This window comes from Rattus norvegicus, chromosome 17 (genome assembly GCF_036323735.1).
Source record: "Rattus norvegicus strain BN/NHsdMcwi chromosome 17, GRCr8, whole genome shotgun sequence".
NCBI classification, from domain to species: domain Eukaryota; kingdom Metazoa; phylum Chordata; class Mammalia; order Rodentia; family Muridae; genus Rattus; species Rattus norvegicus.
Genome location: NC_086035.1, coordinates 24,014,888 through 24,039,136, shown reverse-complemented (window position 1 = coordinate 24,039,136; position 24,249 = coordinate 24,014,888). Strand labels below are relative to the sequence as shown.

At 43.9% G+C, this 24,249-nt stretch overlaps 1 protein-coding gene across 5 annotated transcripts in view; it reads left to right on the top strand.

Annotated features, from left to right (window-relative positions):
- Positions 1 to 24,249, top strand: part of Gcnt2 (glucosaminyl (N-acetyl) transferase 2) — a 104,748-nt gene that overhangs the window by 68,203 nt on the left and 12,296 nt on the right. For 2 of the 5 annotated variants that reach the window (XR_005495276.2, XR_005495275.2), the window contains exon 2: positions 2,322 to 2,452. The exons of the other annotated variants lie outside the window; for them this stretch is intronic. The gene's annotated coding sequence lies outside the window, so the exon portion shown is untranslated. The remainder of the gene's footprint in view (positions 1 to 2,321; positions 2,453 to 24,249) is intronic. 5 annotated transcript variants of the gene reach the window in all.

The following is a 24,249-nucleotide window of genomic DNA, read 5'->3' as shown; positions in this document are numbered from 1 at the left end:
CAGGAAGCACTGCAAATAAATGTTTTATAAGCTCACTACAAGTAAAGCCAGTAAAAAACAAACAAACAAACAAACAAAAAAAAAAAACAAGTAAAGCCAGTAGAAACAAAACAAAACCAAACAAAACAAACAAACAAACAAAAAAAACAAATAAACCTCAGAAAAAAGTCTTTGTTTTAGGCCCCAGACTGTCTGTTAGGACCAAATTCAGCATAATGAAGTCGTTATTTAAGGCAGACCTGTGGGGAGCTATTTTAAAGTCAAAAGCCAATTACCTATTTTAAAGCATTTTAAAATCTCAGTCTGTGGAGTTCTGGGAGGCTTGGTGACAGGGGACCTTTTTTTTATCGCAGTGTGCATTGACGGTGGGTGGGCGTGAGGTGCCTTCCGTCCGTGCTTAAGGCTCTTTTGTGGCTTCCCACCCATTTCTCTTCAGGATCTTAACCTTCACCCAGGGATGGATCTTGACCTCCATCCCTGAGCCCCACCCTTCTTCCTACCCACATCTATCTTTATAAAATGACCCGGTACTCCAACAACTACTCCACCTGACACTTCTCTCCTTTGCTCTTTCAACATCTCCTCACCCCCACCTCCTCAGCAGTCCCTACAGGCAAGAAATGTGACAACCATCCATCTCCGTTCCCTGTCACCACTGCACATGAAACACTGAGACTTGTCACTGTGCTCACAGGGAAGTCAGTTAAAGATGGGAACAGCAGGGCTGGAGAGATGGCTCAGCGGTTAAGAGCACCTGACTGCTCTTCCAGAGGTCATGAGCTCAATTCCCAGCAACCACATGGTGGCTCACAACCATCTGTAAAGAGATCCGATTCTCTCTTCTGGTGTATCTGAAGATAGCTACAGTGTACTTATATATAATAAATGAATAAATTAAAAAAAAAAGATGGGAACAGCAGAAAACGGTGTCCGTGGGGATACATTTTCCTACTGAAGGAGTGATGATGAAATGTCACTTGGTGATAAGCTCTAGCCAGGCGAACAATGGTATCTATCAGTGAGGTAGGGAAAGGGAGGCACACTTAGTAAGCTCCAAAGTTCCAGAGGGAATGCAAAGGGGGCAGGGGACATTGTTAGAAAGCATGGTTCTCAGGAGCCACCCTGAGGTGCAGTTTGATTCTGATGCCAAGACCAGGGCATCAGCAGGCCACAACATGTGACGCCTCCACGGAGTTTCCGCATCACAAACACCTGTGTTGAGTTTCTCCCACCCCTGGTTCTGCATGAACCCCATTGGTGCTGCCGTTCTGGGCCTCCTCTGTGTTTCATGCAGTGGCTGCCCTTGATTCAATTTGAAAATGCTCTGTAATGCCGACTTAGGGAAGAAACCAAGATTTTGAAAGATTAAGATAAGACCGTGCCCAGATGGTAAAACTAATTTTTAAACGAAAAGAAAATTAAAACATTCCTCCGGGTGTAGCAGTCAACAAGCATAGACGAAAGGGCTCTCTCCAGATTGGATACTGAGGCCTTTAAGAAGGCGTGGCTGGACCAGTCCCAGTCTTTCTTCAGAGCAAGTACCGCATTCTCTGTGCATCCTCCCAGATTTAGAATGTAGTTGGTAGAAGGTCAGAGGATGCAATCGTTCATATCTACTACTGTCATCCTGGCTGGGAATTGTAACACTCATGGGCTGGGAGAGAGACAGACTTTAGTCAGCAACTCCAATCACTCAGTTCTGTCTTTGTGTAGAGAAGATCATTGCTTTCTCAATGTGGAAATAAAGGCAATACAGTTAAAGGAGAGATTTCATAAAAATGTGCTCCCGTGAGTGTCTACCTACTGAATACTTTCAAATTATCATTTTTCCTTCATAGCTAGATAGTATCAAATTTATGTAATCAAAGGAGAAAATGATTTCAAAATACTGCATTGGTGATGTGGACCCGTTTGGCTTGTTCTTTGTTAAGAGGCTGTATGTAGATTCTTGTCTGACCACAAATCCAGGTCAGGCTCTAGAGTCTCGTGGGGGAAGATTTGTATCTGCAATGTTCCCAGGTCTTCCATAATCTAGACCTGAGAGTCTGATGCCATCAAAATGCTGAGGGTCTGGTAGGAAAAGCCCTAGATAGGTCACAGCATCTTCGGATAATCAAACTGTATTGGCTTCTTGGCTGTTCATAGAGTTATTGTTACCGCTCCAGCCTTGGGCTCCAATAGAAAATGCCACTACCACTCCCATAGTGGAGAGCCATTGCCCAAAGCTTCTGTGTTCTCTACCCACCCTGAAGGAAATAATAACGAAATGCGTCTCCTAATTGGTGTGTAGTTTCAAATCTCTAGAACCTTTTTTTTTTAAGATAAGAACATTCGGAAACTGAGCACGATGAAGCAAACCTGTAATCTCAGAGGAGGAGTCTGTGGGAAGATCTAGAGTTCAAGGCCAGCTTGAGGTTCAGAGTGAGATATTGTCTACAAAATGGATCAAAGTGTAAGTGAATATTTAATTATGTACACCCTGGGCTATAATTGACAAACAGCTGCAGAACTGAGCTTAACAGGAACTCAGCCCCAGTAGAAAAGGTCGATACAGTTGCTACTTTAGGACTGGCAACATTGTGTTATTTCTAATTCAGTCACCCATCCATCACTCTCTAACAATTGTCTAACCTTTCTGGAAGCAGAGGGGTTTTTTTTCCCCCAACAATAACAACAACAAAAAAAACCGTAATTACATTTCAACAACTCCTTACTATGATACAATTTTAATTGTATATGGAAGTCACATATAGTTGATATAGGCACATTACAGTATATACACCAATCAGTATAACTTGCTATCTGACTTATCTGTAACAGAAATACCCATACTCTATCCCTAGGAACTGAACACTACCTCACTTCTTTTCACTCCCTCTTGCATTCAGTGGTATTATAGAATAATTTTAGGTCTGGTTTCTCTCATATGCAGAGTCTATAATTAAATTTATATATGCACATGTATGTATAAATGCATATAGGCCATTGAAAGAGGCCCAAGGGGGGCAAAGGGCATGATTCTACATATCTTTAATCTTAGTACAGGAGTAAGAGAAAAGAGGCAAGAGGATTGTAAGTTCAAGGCCCATATCAATATCTAATCTCAAACATAAATTGGGGCAACCCATGTTGGGGACCCCCTCCTTGTCCTAGGGACAACTTTCAGGAGTTAGTTTTCTTTATTACTACTTCTATTTTTTTTTTATTTATTTGTTTGCTTTATGTAAGTACACTGTACACTGTCATTGTCTTAAGACACACCAGAAGAGGGCGTTGGATTCCATTCCATTGTGAGCCACCATGTTGGTGCTGGGAATTGAACTCAGGACCTCTGGAAGAGCAGTCAATGCTCTTAACCGCTGAGCCATCTCTCCAGCCCTTCATTACCACTTCTTAATAAAACCTTGCTTGCCCTTCAAAAATTGGACTAAAACATATCTTTTTTATTAAGTATAATTGCATTGTTATTAAACAAGAGAGGATAATAGAGTGCGTGTAACATCAAAATAGGAGGAGGGACAATTTGGGGAAGGGATGGGTCCAGCCAGTGTAGAGTGAAGGGGTAGGAGGCAAAGTAAGAAAAAGTATGAAGATATGTACAGGTTAAAATGCCACATTTTCCTACCTAGTTATTTGACCTTCTAGCATTTGTTTTTATTCTGTTATCTATTATTTGACATTCTAACTAAAATTAAAATTAAAAGATAATATGTCTATAAAGAGGCTTGGGAGGCTGTATAGTATATTTGCATGAAACATATGTATTTAATTAATAGTTAACAGTCCAGTGAGATGGGGTAAAGGCATTTGCTGCCAAAGCTGTTGACCTGAATTTGACCCCCAGGACACATGTGATGGGAGAATCAACTCCTAGAATCTGTCTTGTGATCTCCATATGTGATCTGTGACATAGTTGCACGTGCTCTCTCTCTCTCTCTCTCTCTCTCTCTCTCTCTCTCTCTCTCTCTCTCTCACACACACACACACACACACACACACACATACACACACACACACACACACATACACACACACACACTAAATAAATAAATGAAATAAAAATAGATCAGCAAATATTAACACATCCTGCCTAGCACAACTAAGGTTTTTCTTTGAATTATGAGACTAAAGAAAACATTATTTTTTTCCCCAGCCAAGTGGGAAAAAGAGGGTTTGGAACCAGAAAAACATGTTTTAAATCCCTCTTCCCAGTGTTTGCTAAATAAAACTAGCCCGAGATCCTGCTGAGACTTAGGGTGACTCCTCTGTGGGGGTGGGGTCACCACACTTGATTACCTACAAGTGCATATTACAGTCTGGGGACCAGCCTGCCCCAGAACTCCCAGCAGAGCCATTACAGCATAGATTCCTGGGCTCTGCTACATTTCCTGTGAATACCATGGGGTTCCTTCTCTGGGACACGGTGAGAACAATTGGGCTCCATGATCCTTCCCAGACACCGGCACATCTAGATCTGTAGCAGCTTTTGCTCCAGCTCAGCAAGAGACTGGGAAAAGGCAGCCGGGAGTGAAAAGGAAAGCAGGCTTCTGTAAGGAAAGGCTCCCTGACTGCGTGCACGACGCTGTACGGCAAACCTGTAAAAGGAAACGCTTGTCGACTACGTTGGCAGACTTTGTGACGGGCACGTACAAGTGACCGGTAGGGATGCTACCAATATTGAAGGGGTGGCATATAAACGCGACGTGAGTCTTAGCTCTGTCTCTGGCAGCGGGGACCTGGCCTTAACTATCTGAGTTTGATCCTGGGACCCACAGTTGTGGAAGGAGAAAATGAATCTCTCAGAATTGTCATCTGACATCCTAGGTTCTCAGGAACTCAAGGGCACCCATCCACACATACCCACACCCAGCATAGATCGATGGATGGATGGATGGATGGATGGATGGATGGATGGACGGACGGACGGACGGGTGGGTGGATGGGTGGATGGATGGATGGGTGGGTGGGTGGGTGGATGGATGGATGGATGGATGGATGGACGGACTGACGGGTGGGTGGATGGGTGGATGGATGGATGGATGGGTGGGTGGGTGGGTGGAGAAAATAATATCTACTGACTAACAGAAAGATAAAGAAAGCCTGAAAATGACCTATATTCTGAAGACATTGTAAAACGTCAATTTTAGTTTCTTATTTTTACTACCAAAGGATGGGCGGGCCACGGCTTACCCACAAAGTAAAATTAGGTGTAGATATCGCAAAAAAAAAAAAAAAAAAAAAAGCAGAGATCCAGGCAAATTCTTCTGACCACATTGACTTCCATGAATCTTACGGATGTGAACTTTAAGACTCCCAAAAGCCGTTGAATCGGAACCCCACAGTAGCGCCTTAGTCACTAGAACAGTGTGTCCACGCCGGCCCAAGGAATGACAGCGGCATCTCGGGGTTCCTCTGAGATCGTACCGCACAAAGGAACAGGAACTGGAGGTAACTGGCAGCTTTATTTTCTTTAGTTTCAGAAAGAACTTGTTTGTGTAGAGCATAACAATTGCTCGGAACAGGAAATTTGTGCGGCTTGGAAGCATCTCAGAGCCCTTTGTAGGACCATCTCGGCTCACACTCGGAGGCTACAGTCCACTCCGTCAGGAAAACCACAGTAGTAGAAGCCAGAGGCAGCTTTGCATCCCCAGTCAGAGAAAAAGAGCCAACAAGTGCTTCTGCTCAACTCGCTTCCTACTTAATTTAATTTTTCAGATTATAATATTACAACATTTCTTCCTTCCATCTCCTTTCTCTAAATCCTCCCGTGTGCCCCTTCCCACTCTCCCTCAAATTCATGACCTCTTGTTTCACTCAGTGTGTGTGTGTGTGTGTGTGTGTGTGTGTGTGTGTATGTATACATGTATACTCTAAAATATAACCCGTTAGACCATATAATGTTACGTATGTTTTCAGGGTTGACCTTTGACACTGGGTAATCGGTTGGGGTACTCTTTCCAGTGGTGTGCCGCTAATTCAGTTCCCAGCTTTACCCAGTTGCCTGTGGTTCTTTGTGTATGGTTGAAGCTTCATGGCGGGGGTTTTCCTGTCCAGTTTTGCATGTCCCTTAGTGTCACACATGTTTGGGCAGTCATGCTGGTGAGACTTCATGGGTATAGCTTTTTTTTTTTAAATAAATTACAGAGATGAACCTTAATACTTTATTCATGTTCATCTATGTGTTCAACTAAGAATTTCCACAGAGCGTGATAACCCAAATAGCCACTACAGATTATTTTATAATAAATGATAAGAATTGTTAGTCCATTAATTACAAGCACCATCATTCTTTAATGCTTCTGATTTGAGGATCCCCCCCCCTTTTTTTTTAAAGAATTATTTATTTACTTTATGTATATGAGCACACTGTAGCTCTCTTCATACACACCAGTAGAGGGCATCGAATCCCATTACAGATGGTTATAAGCCACCATGTGGTTGCTGGAAATTGAACTCAGGACCTCTGGAAGAGCAGTCAGTGAACCACTGAACCATCTCTCCAGCCCGGGTGTAGCTTTTGAAGTTACGAGGAGACACAATCTCATAGTAAAAAAAAACCCTCTGGTCCTCTGGCTCTTAGAGTCTTTTCACCCTCTTTCACAGTGTTCCTCGAGCCTTTGAGAAGTACTGTAGATGTTTTCATTGGGACTGGACTCCCAGCTCTGTATTTTGATTGGTTGTTGTCTTAGTTTGGGTGTTATTGCTGTGAAGAGACACTGTGACCAAGGCAACTCTCACAAAGAAAAACATTTAACTGGCCTGGCTCACATTTTTCATCATGGCGGGGAGTGTGGCAGCGTTCAGACAGACATGTGCTGGAGGACTTGAGAATTCTACATCTTGGTCCGAAGGCAGCCAGGAGGAGGGTCTCTTTCCACACTGAGGGGAGCTTGAGCATAGAGACCTCAAAGCCCACACACCCCAGTGACAAATTTCCTTCTATGAGGGCACATTTCCTAGTAGTGCTATTTCCCATAGGCCAAGCATATTCAAACCACCACAGTTGTGGTTGTCTATAGTGTAGTCTTGTTGAGGTATAAGGACAAATGTTTATAGATCACTGTCAGGGATTATTCCGGCTTAATAGATTAGTGGCTGTAGATTCTCCTCCAGTAACCATCACTTCACTGGAACTGAGCAATTCGCTAGTTTCCAGTACTAGGCATTGTTTCCCTCTTGTTGAACAGGTCTTAAGTCCAACTAGAGAGTTGTTGATTGGGGCCCAGCTATGTGTATTGCTCGACACTCTTCAGGTTACCGTGTAGAGCTGGTCATTGTTGTGGCTCAGAGGTGTCAGAGCTGAGGAGACCTGTTGGTTGCTTCCCTCCTTTGGAAGTTTGCATCATGCCTTCTGGTACCATGAGAACTGGTTCTCAGTGGGGAGGAATTCAGGTCCGTTTAAGCTCAGGAGTCTTTGGACCCTGTGTCTGAAGTGCTTGGAGTTCTCAGCAATAGGGACTTATCTTCCCCCTCCCTAAGGAGCCCCCCTTTTCCATGTGTTTGATTGCATTGCTTGTACTGCCCTGCTGTCACACCCCCTCCCCCGGCTCCCCTACGCCTGCAATGGTCCTTGTTTTCTTTCCTGATTTCTATAATTACCACAGGTTATATACTCACAGATGAAGATTTGAAACAAAGAGCTTCCAATGAGAGAGAACATTCAATGTTTGTCTTGCTGGGCCTGGGTTACCTCCCTCATTATGGTCTCATTTTCTCTCTTTTATATAGTTCAGAATCCTAGCCAGTGGGGCCATCTCCTAGGTGATTATAGACCTCATGAAGTGGACAGCTGAAACACTGTAATTGTGTGTGTGTGTGTGTGTGTGTGTGTGTGTTTCAAAATTAAACCAAAGCACTCACTCACTATAAGATTTCCAGTTGTATTTTCAGTAGCAGTAGAATATTCAGTATAAAGAAGTATATAAAAAGATACCCCTAAATGCCACACTGCCCTCAATTCCACTCTTTTTTTTCCCAACACTACAAGAATGTGGTAGCCAATAGAATGGGAGTCATAAGCAGAATTCTGACTCTCCTAAATCATAAAGAGCTATGCTTGCAGATTGAAATTAGAAGAAGAAGAAGAAGAAGAAGAAGAAGAAGAAGAAGAAGAAGAAGAAGAAGAAGAAGAAAGAAGAAGAAGAAGAAGAAGAAGAAGAAAGAAGAAGAAGAAGAACTACTCAGTGATTAATGTATTCCCTAAATGTTTATGCTGGTGAAAATATTTACGCTTTTCAACCAGTTGTTATGATAGGATTTACAAAAAGACAGTGTGGAATACTCCTTTGAAAAGAGAACATTACTCATTTCTGACAATCATATTCAACTCATAGATTTCTCATATAGATTAGCTTTTATTATAAGTTATAGCATGGTGATCGTTACTGAGCTGGCTGATGAGCCTGGATTCTTCGTGCCTGCTGTACCGTGATGTGCAGTCACGTTCTGCAGTTGCCGTGGTTGGAAGCTACAGGTGACATTTACATTAATTTTGAGGAATCTGAAGACCAGAAACAAGAAGGATGTGTCCGGGCCATCAAAACCCTGTATAGAATGATTGTAGAACGGGTTCTGTGACGCTAGCTTGAGAGGCCTGTTAGCAAGATTCCTGGGGCGTCTCTGTCCTTGCAGTGTGGTATGGAGGAAAGAATGTGGACTTTGAAGTGGGACAGGACTTTGGAGTCCTAGCCCTGCCACTTAAGAGCTTGTCTGACTCTGGAGAAACCATACAACCGATGCAGATGCGATATAAGAGAATGTGTGAGGCCAGGCCTGGTGCCCTGTGCTGGAATCTCCACACTCAGGAGGCTAGAACAGGATTGGGGTTTAGAGGCCACCCTTTCATGCAAAGAGGAATGGGGGGGGGGAGCAAAAGGAAGTTTAGAATGTGTTCGAGATTTTGCAGGATTGTTTGAATTCAACTTCATCCCTGTAAAGTGTGTCTGAGACGTGTCTGGAGACAAAGCCCTTGGGGTCCTTTGAGCTTTTTCCATATTTCTTTTTACAAATGTTTGTAGAAAGACTGGGAGAATCACCAGGTGGCTGTAAGAGACCCTAGAAGACAGTCAGGATTGGATAGCAGTTTGTAATTTTTTTTTGACTGACTCACCCTTCCTTCCTGCCTGCCTGCCTCCCTGCCTGCCTGCCTCCCTCCCTCCCTCCCTCCCTCTCTCTCTGCCTCCTTCCTTCCTTCCTTCCTTCCTTCCTTCCTTCCTTCCTTCCTTCCTTCCTTTTTGTCTCTATTTTTCCTATTTTCAATGGCAATGGAACCACAACCTGTGCTATCACTGAACTGCAGCTCACACCCAGCGCTCCTTGACTTGTGTGTGTGTGTGTGTGTGTGTGTGTGTGTGTGTGTGTGTTTGTGTGTGTGTGTGTGTGTGTGTGTGTGTGTGTTTCTCTGTGTACATAGGTGTGTGTATGTTTGTATGGAAACCAGGGGTTGATACTGAGTGTCTGATGTCTTACTCTATCCCTTTCACTTTGTCTTTCTCAAAATGATATTTTTATTAATTCTTTGAAATTTTAATTAATGTATACAATCTATTCTGATCTAAATATGCTACACCACCTCCCTCCAACCCTGCCACTCTCCACTTCGTGTCCTCCTTTCCACATCCTCATCCTCGTCATCATCTTAGTTGGGTTTCTATTGCTGTGATAAGACATCACGGCCAAAAGCTACTTGAGGAAGAAGGGTTCATTTGGCTTGTAGGTTATCATCCTTGTCAGGGGAAAGCTAAGACAGCAACTTGGAGGCAGGAAACCAAGCAGGGACAATGAAGGATTGCCGCTCACTGACTGTGGCCTGCTCAGCCCTCTTTCTTATACACCTCAGGACCATCTACCCGGGAGTGCCATTTGCTCTGTTGAGCTGGCCCCTCCCACGTCAATCATTAATCCAGGAGAGGACCTACAGACTCACCTACAGGAAATCTGATGGAGGCATTCTCTCAATTGAATATCCTCTTCATGGATAACGCAAGTTTATATCAAGTTGATAAAAAAAAAATTCCAAAATCAAACAAACAAAAAATCTAGGGCACTCACTGTGTCCTATTAGTACTGACCAAATGTGACTAGGTATGAGGGCGTCTGGCTGGGAGCATGGGCAGCCTCCCAAAGAAAACTGACTTCCCCCACAGCAGCCAGCAATTGTAAGTAGCTCTTGGGACCTCAGGAGACCTATCCTCAGCCATGTTGGAATTTTAACTGGTTTGATCTTGTGCAGGCGACCCTTGCTACTGTGAGTTGAGAGCCTACCTTGGTTTTTAAGACGAGGATTCTTGCTGAACCTGGAGCTCACCAAGACTAAATGGACAGTGAGCTCTAAAAAGTCCCCCTGTTTTCACCACTCCAGCATGTGGATTATAGGCAACCGCCACAGTGCCTGAGTTTTTACATGGATGCTGGGGATGGAGACCCTCTGCTTGGGCAGCGAACATTAGTAACCCAGCGGCCCCATAGCCTCTGTCTTTTGACTATCTAGATACAGCCAGCTAAGAATGGTAAACAATAGCAACGGATTATAAGCCATGAATGAATATGATTGTTTTAAACTAATATTTTCGAAGTCCAGACACTTCTGTGCAAGAGGAGCTAATGAGGGCGGGGAACATTGCCCGTGTGGTAGAGTTCTTGGCAAGAATACTCAAGGCCCTGGGCTCCATCTCCAGGAGGGGCAGGGCAATAACCTGGTTAGTCGTGCTGTGAAATTATTACTCAAGACCTAGCCTCTTCTGTTCAAACCTTTGTTTGCCCTTGGGTACCATCTTGGGCTTCAGTTTCCTGCCTTGTAAACGAACCACACGGACTAGGTGATCTCAAAAAGAGGTTCATGCATAATAACTAACCCATCCCAGCGGGCCTTCTGCTTTCTTGTACAGTCCTGCAGTGTTGGTTTCATAGGATTGTTAGAAGGTACAGGGCAGTGGAGCTCAGTGGTTAGTGCTTTAATGTTCTTTATGGTGTCAGACCTCCCCTGTTGGTTCTTTCTATGTAACAAATACCCTGACTCCTACTTATATCACTCTGTAGCCTGTAGGGTTGATGGGGCAATGGCTTCCATGGAATCAATTTCCCTCCTCGTCAAAATGACTTTGTCCATATGTAGATGCACCCCCCGCCACCGTTGGGACTTTGGATCCAGTGAGGAGACTGGGTTCTGAGTGTGTGTGTAACATCTCGTTTTCTCCATTGGCTGTTTTAATATGGAACATTTTCCCCTGGTTTCTGGAGAGACATTGTGGTATGTCCATAAATGCTGGACCAGACAGTAATTACTATGCAGACACAGAGGAGACATCCCCTTGTTCTCAACCATTTGGCTTCAGACCCTACCCTGAAGACTCCTAGGGTTCTCGATTTAATGCAAACTGTATAACCCATGACTGTGTACTTCTGTATTTCTAAATTGGAAATGATAGAGTGTTTAACTTGAGTGCATGATGGATTAATACACAGTAAAGTATCTAGGTGTCTGTTGTCTGGCTTTCATCCTCCCCTCTCTTGCCCCCTTGCAATTTCTCTTTTTAAGGGGATTTGATGAGGAACAGGAACTAGGAAAATGCAAAACTCTAAATTCCTGATGTGTCCAAGGTTAACGGCAAAGTTCTGGAAGATTTTTCTAGAACGCACACGTGATCATCTTGACGGCCTCCTTTGCTCAGCTTTCCTTCTCACTAGGGTTCTTTCTACTGTGGGAGCTGAGATAAATGGAGCAACTAAGAACACCACATTGGTTAGGGGACCCATTGTACCACGTCGGGTGTTGGTAGAGCATCACATGTTTCAGTACTAGAGGACATGGCAGCCAGTAATTCTGACAGTATGGATAACCCACCTCTGGGGAAAGGATACCAACAATTTCCAAACAGTGTGAATCAAACTAAATAATATTGTTTCTGTCCAAATGAAAGGACACCAGAACCAACCTGTTGCTGTAAAATTATTTTAAAAAAAAAAGTCTATCTTTTATCCCACCCTAGATCCAGTACCGTAGTGCCCCAAGATATCTGGAAGATATCTTCATCTCGGTCAGCAAAGCCTCTCACCCACTTTGCTCCATCCCCTATCACACTGCCGAAGGCTTCTCTCTGAGCCTGGCTGCAATCCTTCTATTCATCTAGTTCCAAGGCCGGTTGCCACCATGCCAGAAACACACATCCCAACACCGTGGCAGCCCAGTGTCTCTAGCTGTTGCACACTCTCTTAAACTTAAACTGATACATGAAAGAACACACAATAACCTCTGATCTGATTGATAAGATATAATTTCCCACCTAAACATACAAAGCCCTGTACACATCCTTTTTTTTTTTTTTTTTTTTTTTTTTTTTTTTTTTTTTGGAGCTGAGAACCAAACCCAGGGCCTTGAGCTTGCTAGGCAAGCGCTCTACCACTGAGCTAAATCCCCAACCCCCACATCCATCCCTTAAGTATATTCATAATAACCTGTAAATGTGCAGAAAGGAATCTTAACATCTGCCTCCATGTTCTCTCCATGGCTTCCTCTCTCCCTCCCTTCCAGTCTCCTCCTCTCTCTAAAACTCTTCTCCCGCCCATCCTTCCTTCTTGCCCAATGCATGATGACATCATCCTACACCAGCCTAAAAGAGATGCTGATGAAAGCCATCTGGCCATCCCCCTGTCAGCCTCTGTCCTCTATCCTGACGGGGGAAAAGGTAGGGAGGAGTATAGCGAATGAATTAGTTACAGTCTTGTTTGTCTTCAGAACAATGGAATTGAGAACTCGGGCAGAGGAGAGGAGATAGATCCTCTCTATCAAAAGCTGGGGGCTTGAATGAAGCAGAGGGGGACCAAGAAGGAGCGTACTGTGAGTAAAGAACCAGTCAGCTCTGTCATGACGTGTAAGGACGCGGAGCGAGGACCACTTGTTCCGGCCCACAATCCCCCAGGCCTGGATACCACCTTCAGTGCTTCTGATCCCCTCTCATCAAAGGAGTTTACCAAGTTCCGCCCTAGTCCTGAGCAAAAGAACAGTAAGAATATGCTGTTATCTGCGTTGACTAATCCTGCGGGGTAGCCTCAGGACAGTACCCTGTTCCAAATCTTGCATGCTAGTGCTTAGTTCTGGAACAAACGGCTTTGCAGCTGAGTTACCAAATGGAAAGCATGACCACTCTTCATGCAGACAGACATCATTCCATCTTGTACCCTCATGTTGTTGGAGGTTGAAGCAACTTGTTCCTTCATTTTAAAAAATTTGTGTACATGAAAATTCCTTGCAAAGCCGTTCACTATATTTGGTTGCTTCGTTTGGATTTTCTTTTCTTTTGTTTTTTCAAAAGGGGTCTTTCCGGGGCTGGGGATTTAGCTCAGTGGTAGAGCGCTTACCTAGGAAGCGCAAGGCCCTGGGTTCGGTCCCCAGCTCCGAAAAAAAGAACCAAAAAAAAAAAAGGGGTCTTTCCTTGTAGTCTAGGCTGGCATGAAAAACTGGGGGTGGGCTTGAGTTACCCCTCCCCCTCCCTTTCCCTATCTCCCCCCACTCCCTGTGCCCAGTACAACTGTGTTTGAATTTACACCTACCTCCACAACCAAGGACAATTCTGCCAGTCTGAAAGTTCTCTGTGCCACTCCTCGTGTGCGACCCTCCCCTGTATTCCACCACAATGATTTTTACCTTTTCCAGAATGTTGTAAAATGGGAGGGAAATCCAAGAAGTCAGTCTTGGTGGCAGAGGTCTGTAATCTCAGCACTTGCCGGGTGAACGCCTTTCAAAGCTGGCTACCTTAGTGAGACATTGTCTCAAGGAAACAAAACAAATCAGCAGAAATAACAAAATAGCAGAAATAACCATAGGCAATGTAGCCATCAGGACCTGGAAAGAGGGCTTCTTCTTCTTCTCCTCCTCCTTTAATTTTCTTTTGATTTTGTTTTGTTTGTTTGTTGTTTGTTTTGAGACCGGGGTCCTGGCACTCACTCTAGACCAGGCTGGCCCTAACTCAGAGATCGAACTGCCTCTGCCTTCTGGTGCTGGGATTAAAGGTGAGCACCAACCACCACATTGCTTTTTTTTTTCCCTCTGAATATTTGTTGATGCCTCTAATTTCCAGCGGCCTCGCTGGCAGTTTCAATGTCTGTTAAGTAATTTTTTTTCGAGCCATTTCTCCCATAAATCATCTCCACAAATGGCGGAACAGTTTAATATCTCTTTTGAAAAACGTAAGGATGGAGGATATAGTCAATGGTAGAATGCCTGCAGGCTGTGGAAGACCTCGGTTTTGACCACTCCGGATAGTATGCTAAAATAGTTTATCTAACTGTTAAAATTGGTGTACCTTCGTTAGCTTCAAATTTTAGTTTTGGAGCTTCCTAATAAATAGGGAATCCATGATCTTCATGGAAAGAGTATTAAAAACTGTGTTCCACATTAATCCCAGACACAGGGCTGTTATTAAGATCCCTATCATGGTGCTTTCAACCAGTCAGATCAGTCAAGAACACCTTAATATCATAGGGTATCGTAGCACCTCAATAAGGATTCTTATCAAAACTCATAGGTGGCTTGTGAGTTTTGTTTTTGTTGTTTTGCTGTCAGTTGAATATCTTCGAGGTTGCTCTTGAGCTGACAATAGCTGTCACTCAGAGTCCCTAACGTGTTGGAATACTTGCAGCTCAAAGGAAACCCCCAATTTATCAGTATGATTTATCAGCTCCTGGCCAGGAGAGAGGGGAGGGAGCAAAGGCAACGACCGGAAGAACAGCATTTCTGTAAAGGCTCACACTTTGTTTTATAGACTTATGAAAATATTGGATTCCTGACCCCTCTGCAACTTTTTGCTGTAGTATTGTAGGGTATTCACCAGAGAAGACTGCCCAAACATGGGTTTCAGCCAATAGACAATCTTTATTCTATGGCTGCTATACTCTGTAGCCCTGAAATCCCAGTGCAGCACCGAGACTGTCTCAAGATGAGCTCATAAGCCCAGAAGCTGTGTTCTGGGTTGACATACTTCAGTTAACAAGAGCAGTCAGCCAGAGCAGAACTACAGAAACCAAAAGAAGCAAGGTTAGTACATCTAGAGACTTCCCCAGAACTATGGGAAAGGTCTTTGCTTTCATTTTGACTGCTGGTGCTATCTGTGTGCTTTGTTTTCTGGTCTGGATGGTGCTACCATCATGGAGTCAATTATGTTAAGGTCTGGGGGCCCTGTTACAGGTTGACGTATGGAATACTATACACATTAGAATTGAATAGATCGTGAATTGTCTGTTTCTGTTTGATGCTGTCTCAGCTCTGGCTGGTTCTTTAGCCATGGATGGCCTTGCTGTACAGGTCCTCTAAGGAAGTGCTGGAATGAGATCACTACTGATTAGGATTGGGTGTGGGCTACCACACCCGCTTTCATGCATTGCTGGGGATTGAACCTAGGGCTTTATACATGGTGAGCACCCACTCTCCCAACTGAGCTACATTTCCAACCTCAGCTCATCGTGGTTTTAAACTGCTTCTTGTCTGTCTAGCCCATGCAACAAAGTACATTCTCAGCACTTCTGGGACCCTGGAAGCTTCCCTTCCAGTCACTTCCCACCGTAATGACTATTCTGTACATTAGATGTCTGGTCTTGTGTTGCTGGATTAACTTCTTTTAAAAAGTAGTCATTTTTTAATTTATATGTGATATGTACCCCTCTGCACCACATTGGCGCAGTGCCCTCACAGGCTAAAGAAAGGCTTGGGGTCCCCAAGAAGTGGAGTTACAGGTGGTTAAGACATCATGTGAGTGTGGGAACTGAACCCAATGCTTTCAATGGCTGAGCCGTCTCCCCAGCCCTCTTGGTGTATGACTTCTAGTTGAAGTGCTTTTTTATCCAAATGTTTGGGCTAAATGGATGTTTAAGGGGAAAGCTACAGTCATAGATTTCATCGTTGCTGCATGCTTCCTGGGGACTGGGCATGAAGAAGGGCACTCACATATCCCAGGCCCAGGGCAAACCTTTCTCTCATGTTTCTTCCCTTTTTGAGTTAGTTTACCCAACAGTACAAATAGAACAGTACTGCTGTCTTGCAGAAAAGGCTAGGCTTGTTATAGACAGAGACTTAGTTCCCAGAATTAGCAACCTATATATATATCTGGGTTTGTGCAATAGCAAGTTAAGTTCCCCACTGATCTCCAACAACTTTTGACCAGAGTTGGAATGAAAATCAGGGTTAAAATTAGACAACTATCCCGTGTGTGTGAGAGTTTTTATTTGACTGTTTGTACATGGACTGGGACGGGGCAGGGGACAGTGGTTGCAAGTGGTAGACGAATTCTTGAGTCGCAGCCAGCTGAGTGCTGTTTTGAAGGTAAAGAAGGCACCGTGTGTAGAGCAAAATGAAAAATCTGCTAATGAGGCTGGAGAGATGATGGCTCAGTGGTTAAGGCTGCTCCTTCTAGAGGATCCAGGTTCAATTCCCAGCACGCACGTGGCAGCTCACAACTATCTATAATTCCAGTTCCAGCAGCCCCAACACCCTCAAGACACAGACAGACAGACAGACAGACAGACAGAGAAAACACTAATGGACATGAAATAAAAATTTTTAAAAATTAAACAAAATCCGTTAACATCAGTACAGGGTTTACCCGGGGCCGTGAAGCTTACAGCATCACCCGGGCTGCTCTGATGACGTCAGGAGAGCAGGCAAGGGCCCTGCTGACTGAAGTGAATCAACACTGCACTTTTAATTGACAGTCACAGAAAACGGGGTAACTACCACAGGAACTGAGAAACACCCAATCTAAGCTATATATAAACACTCGAACTGCATCTAAAGACTGTGGCTGCAGAAAAATCTTAACCAGCAGAATCTATCGGGTTTCCAGAACTCGGTCACATTTATGTTCTAAGGATATAAAGGAAATAGAGATTTTTTGTTTTGGGTTTTTTTTTTTTTTTTTTTGTTGTTTTTTTGGTTTTTTTTGGGGGGGGGGAGAGGATTGAGAAGGCAGGGCTGTGAGGGAGCTCATAAGCCCAACAAAAGTGCTAAATATATATATAAGAAACTCTGAGTTAAAGAAATCCAACAAGCATTTCTCACACTAAAGAAGAGGTGTCAGCTGGGTGTGGTAACACACTCCTTTAATTCCAGCCCTAAGGAGGCAAAGGCAGGTGGATCTCTGTGAGTTCAAAGCCAGCCTGGTCTACAGAGTGAGTTTCAGGACATCCAGAGGTGAACCTCCACTCTCTCTGTAACTATATAGCTCAGCTGACACTGAAAAGCAGAAAAAGACAGAGAGACCCTGTCTCAAACCCCTCCACTAAAGGTGACTTTTTATCTATGCTCAGTATAGACTAGTTAGCTAGTTAGTCATGAGGTTGGGATTGGGAGTGTAGATCAGTGGTAAAAGATGTGCAAGCATATGCAAGGCCCTGGGTTCAATTTTGGATATATATTTCATATATAGATATATGTATTTGGTATAGATAGATTCTCTCTCTCTCTCTCTCTCTCTCTCTCTCTCTCTCTCTCTCTCTCACACACACACACACTCCAGAGTATTAATTTGTGCAGAAATACATACTTTCTGATCTAGAAAGCCACCATAGAGACCTAGTGTAGGGGTGAAGTTTTGAAAAACGTCAGCATCTGCAGATGCAACCTCTGTGTGACGTCACTGAGGGCTATAGGAAGACGCCACCGCCCGTTCTGACATCCTAACAGCTGCCTTTCAGTTCTGTAAGAAACGGAAAGTCTAGGGGAGAAATACAGAACTGGAAATGACCAGAAAGACTCTCTTCCAGAAAGAAAGCTGACTTCAGAGGCTACCCACGACTTACTCTGGGCCCGGCGATGAGTCAGGGAAAGGCCGGAAGTAAATTCAGGATGGCTGTCTCGTAGCTCTGTGTTCTTTTCTCTGATCTGCTTGGGTGTTTGACCATGTAGGCATCACAATTATAGGAAAATTAAAGAGCTGACTTGAGGAGAGAAAGGTGTCTCTCTATCGCCAGAAACGAGCGAGTGGGCCAAAGCTGAGTGCTAGAGTTCGTGTGTTAAACACGGAATCCCTGTTCCAACGGCGTTGAGAGGTGGGACCCCTAAGAGGTGACTGGAGGTAAGGGCTCTGGGCACTCAGGTCGATGCACGCCTTCCCTGCAGAGGCCGGAGACAAGCCCGGAAACGAGGACTTCCTGAAGCATCCGTTGATTTTTCCAGGAAAACTTGGCTTTTTCTCAGCTCTCCAGGAGGGTTCCCGCCTCAAATTCTGAGTGTGGATCATATTTGTAGCAGTAATCATTTTCCCCCCGCTACCTAAAATTTTTATCGATTCTCACTCGTGCATATCTTATTTGCTCTCTTTTAAAGTTATATATAGATGATAGTCTTCTCCTCCCTCAAGTCCATCCAGATCCCTACCCTCCCACACACATACCCAACTTTAAGTTTTTTCTCAAAAACAAACAAAAACCCAATACAACAAGATCCCCCAAACCAGGAAAACAAAATAAAACTCCTCCCCCCAAACAAACAAAACAAAAACCCACCAAACTGTAATCAAATAAAAGAGTGCAACACACGCATACACACACACCCACACACATACATGCACACAGACGCACGTACACACACACCCCCACACATGCACGCACACACATACATGCACACATACATGCACACATGCACACACGCACACATGCACACACACACATGCACACACGTATACACATGCACACACACGTATACACGTGCACGCGCGCGCGCACACACACACACACACACACACACACACACACACAAAGTTCATTGTGTAGTGATCATCTACTCCTGAGCATGAGACTGTCCTGGCGTAGTTGATATACCCCATATCACTCCACTGAATAAAACTGATTTTCCTTCTCCCAGCAGTCTAAGTGATAGTTCAGTTGTTAGCCTTTGCCCTAGTGGCAGTTTGTGGAGAGCAACCTATAGTCTTGGGAACGGCTGGGTCGTTTGGAGATTCTCATGGGCCAGCTGTGGCCAGCAACTCAGTTAGATGAAACCCAGTCTCAGAACTGGAAGCGTCATTTGGTAGCAAGAGATGACCAGTTGGGGCTCTGCCTCCCCCACTATTTGGCTATTTTATTTAGATCGTCTTCATATATGTAGATACTTTAGGAAGTTTCTACCATTTCAGGTTTCCATACTGCTCCTCTGATGACCTTTAATTTTAGGTCTTTCCCTGTATTCCCTCCCTCATCTCCCCTCCTCTCCTGTTCCCTATTTGATTCTCCCATTCGAGCCCCACAGCCATTCATATCTATTCTATTTCTCTTTCCTAACGAGATCCTTCTGTTCCCTCTAGTCCCTTACTGATACCTAACCACTGTGGTTCTGTGGATTGTAGCTTAGTTATCATTGACTTAACAGCTAACCTCCACATACAAGTGAATACAGAACCAGATTTCTCTTTCTGAGGCTGGCATATCTTATTCAGGATTATTTTATCTAGTTCCATAATCCGTTTGCCTGGATGATGTCATATTTTTTTAACAGCTGAGTAATACCCCATTGTATAAATGTACCACATTTACTTTGTCTATTCTTCTGTTGAGGGACAGCAAGGCTGCTTCCAGTTTCAGTTTATTACGAGTAGAGGTTGTTTCTAATTTCAGGCTATTATGAGTAGAGCAGCAACGGACGTGGTTGAGCAAGTGTCTCTGGGGTAGGGTGAAGCAACCTTTGGATATACGCCAAGGGTGGTATGGCTGGGTCTTGGGGTAGATGAAGTCCCAACTTCCTGGGGACCCACCACACTGATTTCCATCGTGACTGTACGAATTTGCTCTCCCACTGGCAATGTATGAGTGTTTCTCCTCCTCCTTCTCATCTCACCGGCATGAGCTGTCCCTGTGGCTTTGATCTTAGTCATCCTAACAGGTATATGATGAAATCTCAGAGTTGTCTTGATTTGCATTTCCCTGATGGCTAAGGCTGTTGAGCATTTCTTTAAATGTTTCTCAGCCATTTGAGGTCTCTCTTTTGAGGATTCCGTTTAGATCTGTGCCTCATTTTTAAAGTAAGTTATTTATTTCTTGACATTTACTTGAGTTCTTTCTATGTTTTGCATATTAGCCCTCTCTTGGATGTGTAATTGGTCAAAATCTTGCCCCATCCTGTAGGCTACTGCTTTGTTAGATTAGCAGTGTTTTTTTGCCAAACCGCTTTTTTGTTTCATGAGATCCCATTGTTAATTGTTGATCTTAGTACCTGTGCTAACAGGGAAAATCTTTTCCCATGCCAGCTCTTGCCCACTTTCTTTTCTATCTGGTTCATGTATCTAGTTTTATATTGGGTTCTTTGATCCATTTGGGGTTGAGTTTTATGCAGAGCGATAAATGTGGGTCTGTTTGGATTCTTCTACATGCAGACATACAGTTTGACTAGTACACTTTGTTTTAGATGCTGTCTTACTTCCTGTGTGTATTTCTGGCCTCTTTATCAAAAATCAGGCGTCCAAAGGTGTGCAGATTTATATCCGGGTCTTCAGTTTGATTCCACTGATGAATGTGTCTGTGTTTGTGCCAGTACAATGCTGTTTTTATTACTATCGCTTGGTAGCACAACTTGAAACCAGATATAGTGATATTTCCAGCAGTTCTTTTATTATTCTGGATTGTCCCAACTATTCTGGTTTGTGTTTCTATATGAAGCTGGAAATTGTCTTTTCAAAATCTGTGAAAAATTGTGTTGGAATTTCAGTGGGAATTGCATTGAATCTGTATAGATCTGTAGAGATGAACGGCCATTTTTATTATGCTAATCCACGAGCATGAGAGGTCTTTGTATCTTCTTTTTTTTTTTTTTTTTTTTTTTTCAGAGCTGAGGGTCGAACTCAGGGCCTTGCACTTGCTAGGCAAGCGCTCTACCACTGAGCTAAATCCCCAACCCCTTCTTTATATATAAGTATACTGTAGCTGTCTTCAGACCACACCAGAAGAAGGCATCCGATCTCATTGCAGATGGTTGTGAGCCACCATGTGGTTGCTGGGATTTGAACTCAGGACCTCTGGAAGAGCAGAGCCTTTAACCACTGAGCCATCTCTCCAGCTCTCTTTGTATCTTCTTTTATCTTCCAATTTCTGTCTCCAGTGACTTGAGGTTTTTATCATGCAAGTCTTTCACTTGCTTGGTTAGAGCTACCCCAGGATATATTATTATTTGAGGCTATTGTGCAAGGCGTTGCTTCTCTGATTTCTCTCTGTCTGTCATTTGTATATAGGAGTGCTTCTGATTTCTTTGAGTTAATTTTGTATTCCGCTACTTTGCTGAGTGTGTTTATCAGCTGTAGGAATATCCCAGTGGAATTCTTAGGATCACTTGTATGCAATTTCATATCATCTCCAAATGATACCTTGGCTTCTTCCTTTCCAATTTGTACCACCTTATCTCCTTCACCTGTCTCATTGGTCTAGCTAGGAATTCAAAAAGAGTGGACAACCGTGTCTTGTTCCAGATTCTTCTGGAGTTGCTTTGAGTTTCTCTCCAATTAAATAGATGTTGACCATAGGCTTCCTGTAAAGTGTCTTTATTATGCTGTGGTATGTCTCTTGTGTCTCTCATCTCTCCAGGACTTTTATAATGAACGGGTGTTGGGATTTTGTCAAGGGCCTTTCCTGCACCTAATGAGGTGATCAGGCAGGGTTGGGGATTTAGCTCAGTGGTAGAGCGCTTGCCTAGCAAACGCAAGGCCCTGGGTTTGATCCCCAGCTCCGGAAAAAAAAAAAAAGAAGTGATCAGGTGATGGTTGACTTTGAATTTGTTCATATGGTGAATTGTATTTATCTGTTTATTATTTGTTGGCATTAGCTTTTGTAGCATATGTGTCTCACAAGCCATGGAGTAACCACTTTTAAGAGGAGAAAGGTAGATTCACAAAGCAAATGTGAAGCTGGGGGTAGCCAATTTAGGGAAACTGAGAAATAAACGACTGCTTCTTTGATCTTCACCTTTTGAACCCCTGGAAGTTGAAAATAAAGCTTCTGAGATTTGATAAAAATAAAATAAGACAAACTTCTTATGGAGGCTCAGTGCTTGGTGCTGTGAAGCATTGGATAAATTGGAAGACAGACACAGCTGGGTGTCTGTCTGTCCTGTGAAGTCAGGGGAAGAGGTTCATGAAGAACTAGGAGTCATCCAGATGTGGCAGATGCCTGTAATCTCAGCACCCAGGTGGCTGGCACAGGAGGGTCCTTAAATTTTGGGGGACAGATTGGGTTTCATGGTGAGGCTTGGATCAGCCTAGGAGAAAGAGTTCGAGTCTAAACCTATTCCCCCATCCCCACCCCAATATCAACCAACCGGTCAATTGGTCCAAGGTGGAACCTACTTTTAATCTTAGTGCTGGGGTGGCACAGGGCAGAGGATACTGGTCTCACAGGCCAGGCAGCCTAGTGTAATGGGTGAGCTCCAGGGTTATGGGAGAGCTTATCTGAAAGGAAGTGGTGATATTCTTGGGGGTGGCACGCACATCAGGATTTCCTCTGGCTGCCGCAGGCGCACACACACACAAATAAATAATTTAAAATAGCAATGGCTGAGTGAAAAGGAGAAAGGAAAAGGGAAGGAACAGGAATGCTCCTGGGTATGGTGGAGCAGAACGTTTATTGTAAATATATATATATATATATATATATATATATATATATATATATATATATATATATAGCCAGAGGCAGGGACCTCTGGGAGAGTCCAGAGTGGACAAGACCTGAGCTGTTCCTGGTGGGAAGAAGGAAACCAGATGCAGCAGCCAGGAGGCCCCAAGAGTATAGGAGCGGGGTAACCAAATTACGGCCCTGGGCTGAAGAGTTTAGGGTGGGGGCTGGGATGTGCGAGCCGGAAGGCCCTGAAACTGAGGGATGCTGGGAGAACCTAGCTGCGGGAGTCTGCTTTGATATGTTAAAATAGGCACCTCTGCCTTTTGTGCCGGGTTTAAAATTTTAACAGTGGATGGTCCTAATCCAGATCCCCAAGAGGGAGCTCAGGCATTGTTTGTGACAGGGTCTCTGGATGTACGGAGCCAAGGCATCCCGGCACCCACAAACCCGCTGCTTCAGCCTCTTCTGTGTCACACCACAAGGCGGGCAGATAGTGGGATGAGTATTTGGTTTTGGGGGCTCTGCAGATGCTTTCTCGAGCGTGTAAGAAGCAAGATGCAGAAATTCAAACCTAAAAGAAAGGGACTGCAGAATTGAGAGCACGTCAGATCTCTCTGGGCCCCCTCAGGTGCCTACGTCCGTGTGCACATACTCCCCACAGACACACACGGAATGAAAAATAACTAAAACAAAATAAAATTTAAAACCCTGGAAAATTGACCCTCCTGGCTTGCCCGCTTGGCCTTTCATTCAGTCCTTACTGACTGCGGCTGCTTTTAAAAATCAGGTAAGAGTTTGCTGGGATGGGGAAAAAGAAAACCTCCTCAACTTTAATGTCTAGAATTGTTTTTCTTTTCTTCCATTTTTATTAAAATTAGGTATTTCTTATTTACACTTCAAATGTTATTCCTTTTCCCGGTTTCCTATTCATCAGCCCCCTAACCCCTCCTTCTCCCCTTCTATATGAGTATGCACCACCCATCCCCCCATTACCGCCCCCTCCCCAAAAAGTTGTTAAGATTCTCTAAGTTCTTCCCATAAGCATTGCCAGAGCTCTGGGGGCTGGGAAGGCGTTTCACTAGTGTGACCTGGCTTCTCTTCATGGTTCTTCTGCAGACTCCCTACCCTTGCCCTACCCTACCCTTGCCCTACCCTGTGCCGCTGAAACTGCTGCTTCTGGTAGTCTATATGATTTTGTTTCTTTTTGAGGCAAAGCCTTGAAGTCCTGTCTCAAAAAACAAGGTGGGTGGTGCCTGAGGAACCACACTTGAGATTGCCTTTACACACATGCACACACTCTTACACACATGTGCACACATACATACGTGCACATAAACACACACCACACACACACACACACTATATATATATATATATATATATATATATATATATACATATATATATATATATATATGGTGTCTAATCTAAGGCACTTGTCTAACTTAGCACTGGATTCACTTACTACCACTGGCAAAAGATGTGTGTGTGTGTGTGTGTGTGTGTGTGTGTGTGTGTGTGTGTGTGTGTGTGGTATGTGTGTGTCCATCCTTCTAGATAGTTGTAAGCACCAAGAATAACCACGTATGCTTTTTCTACCAGCATGTGTGTGTGTCCATCCTTGTAGATAGTCATAAACACCAAGAATAACCATGTATGCTTTTT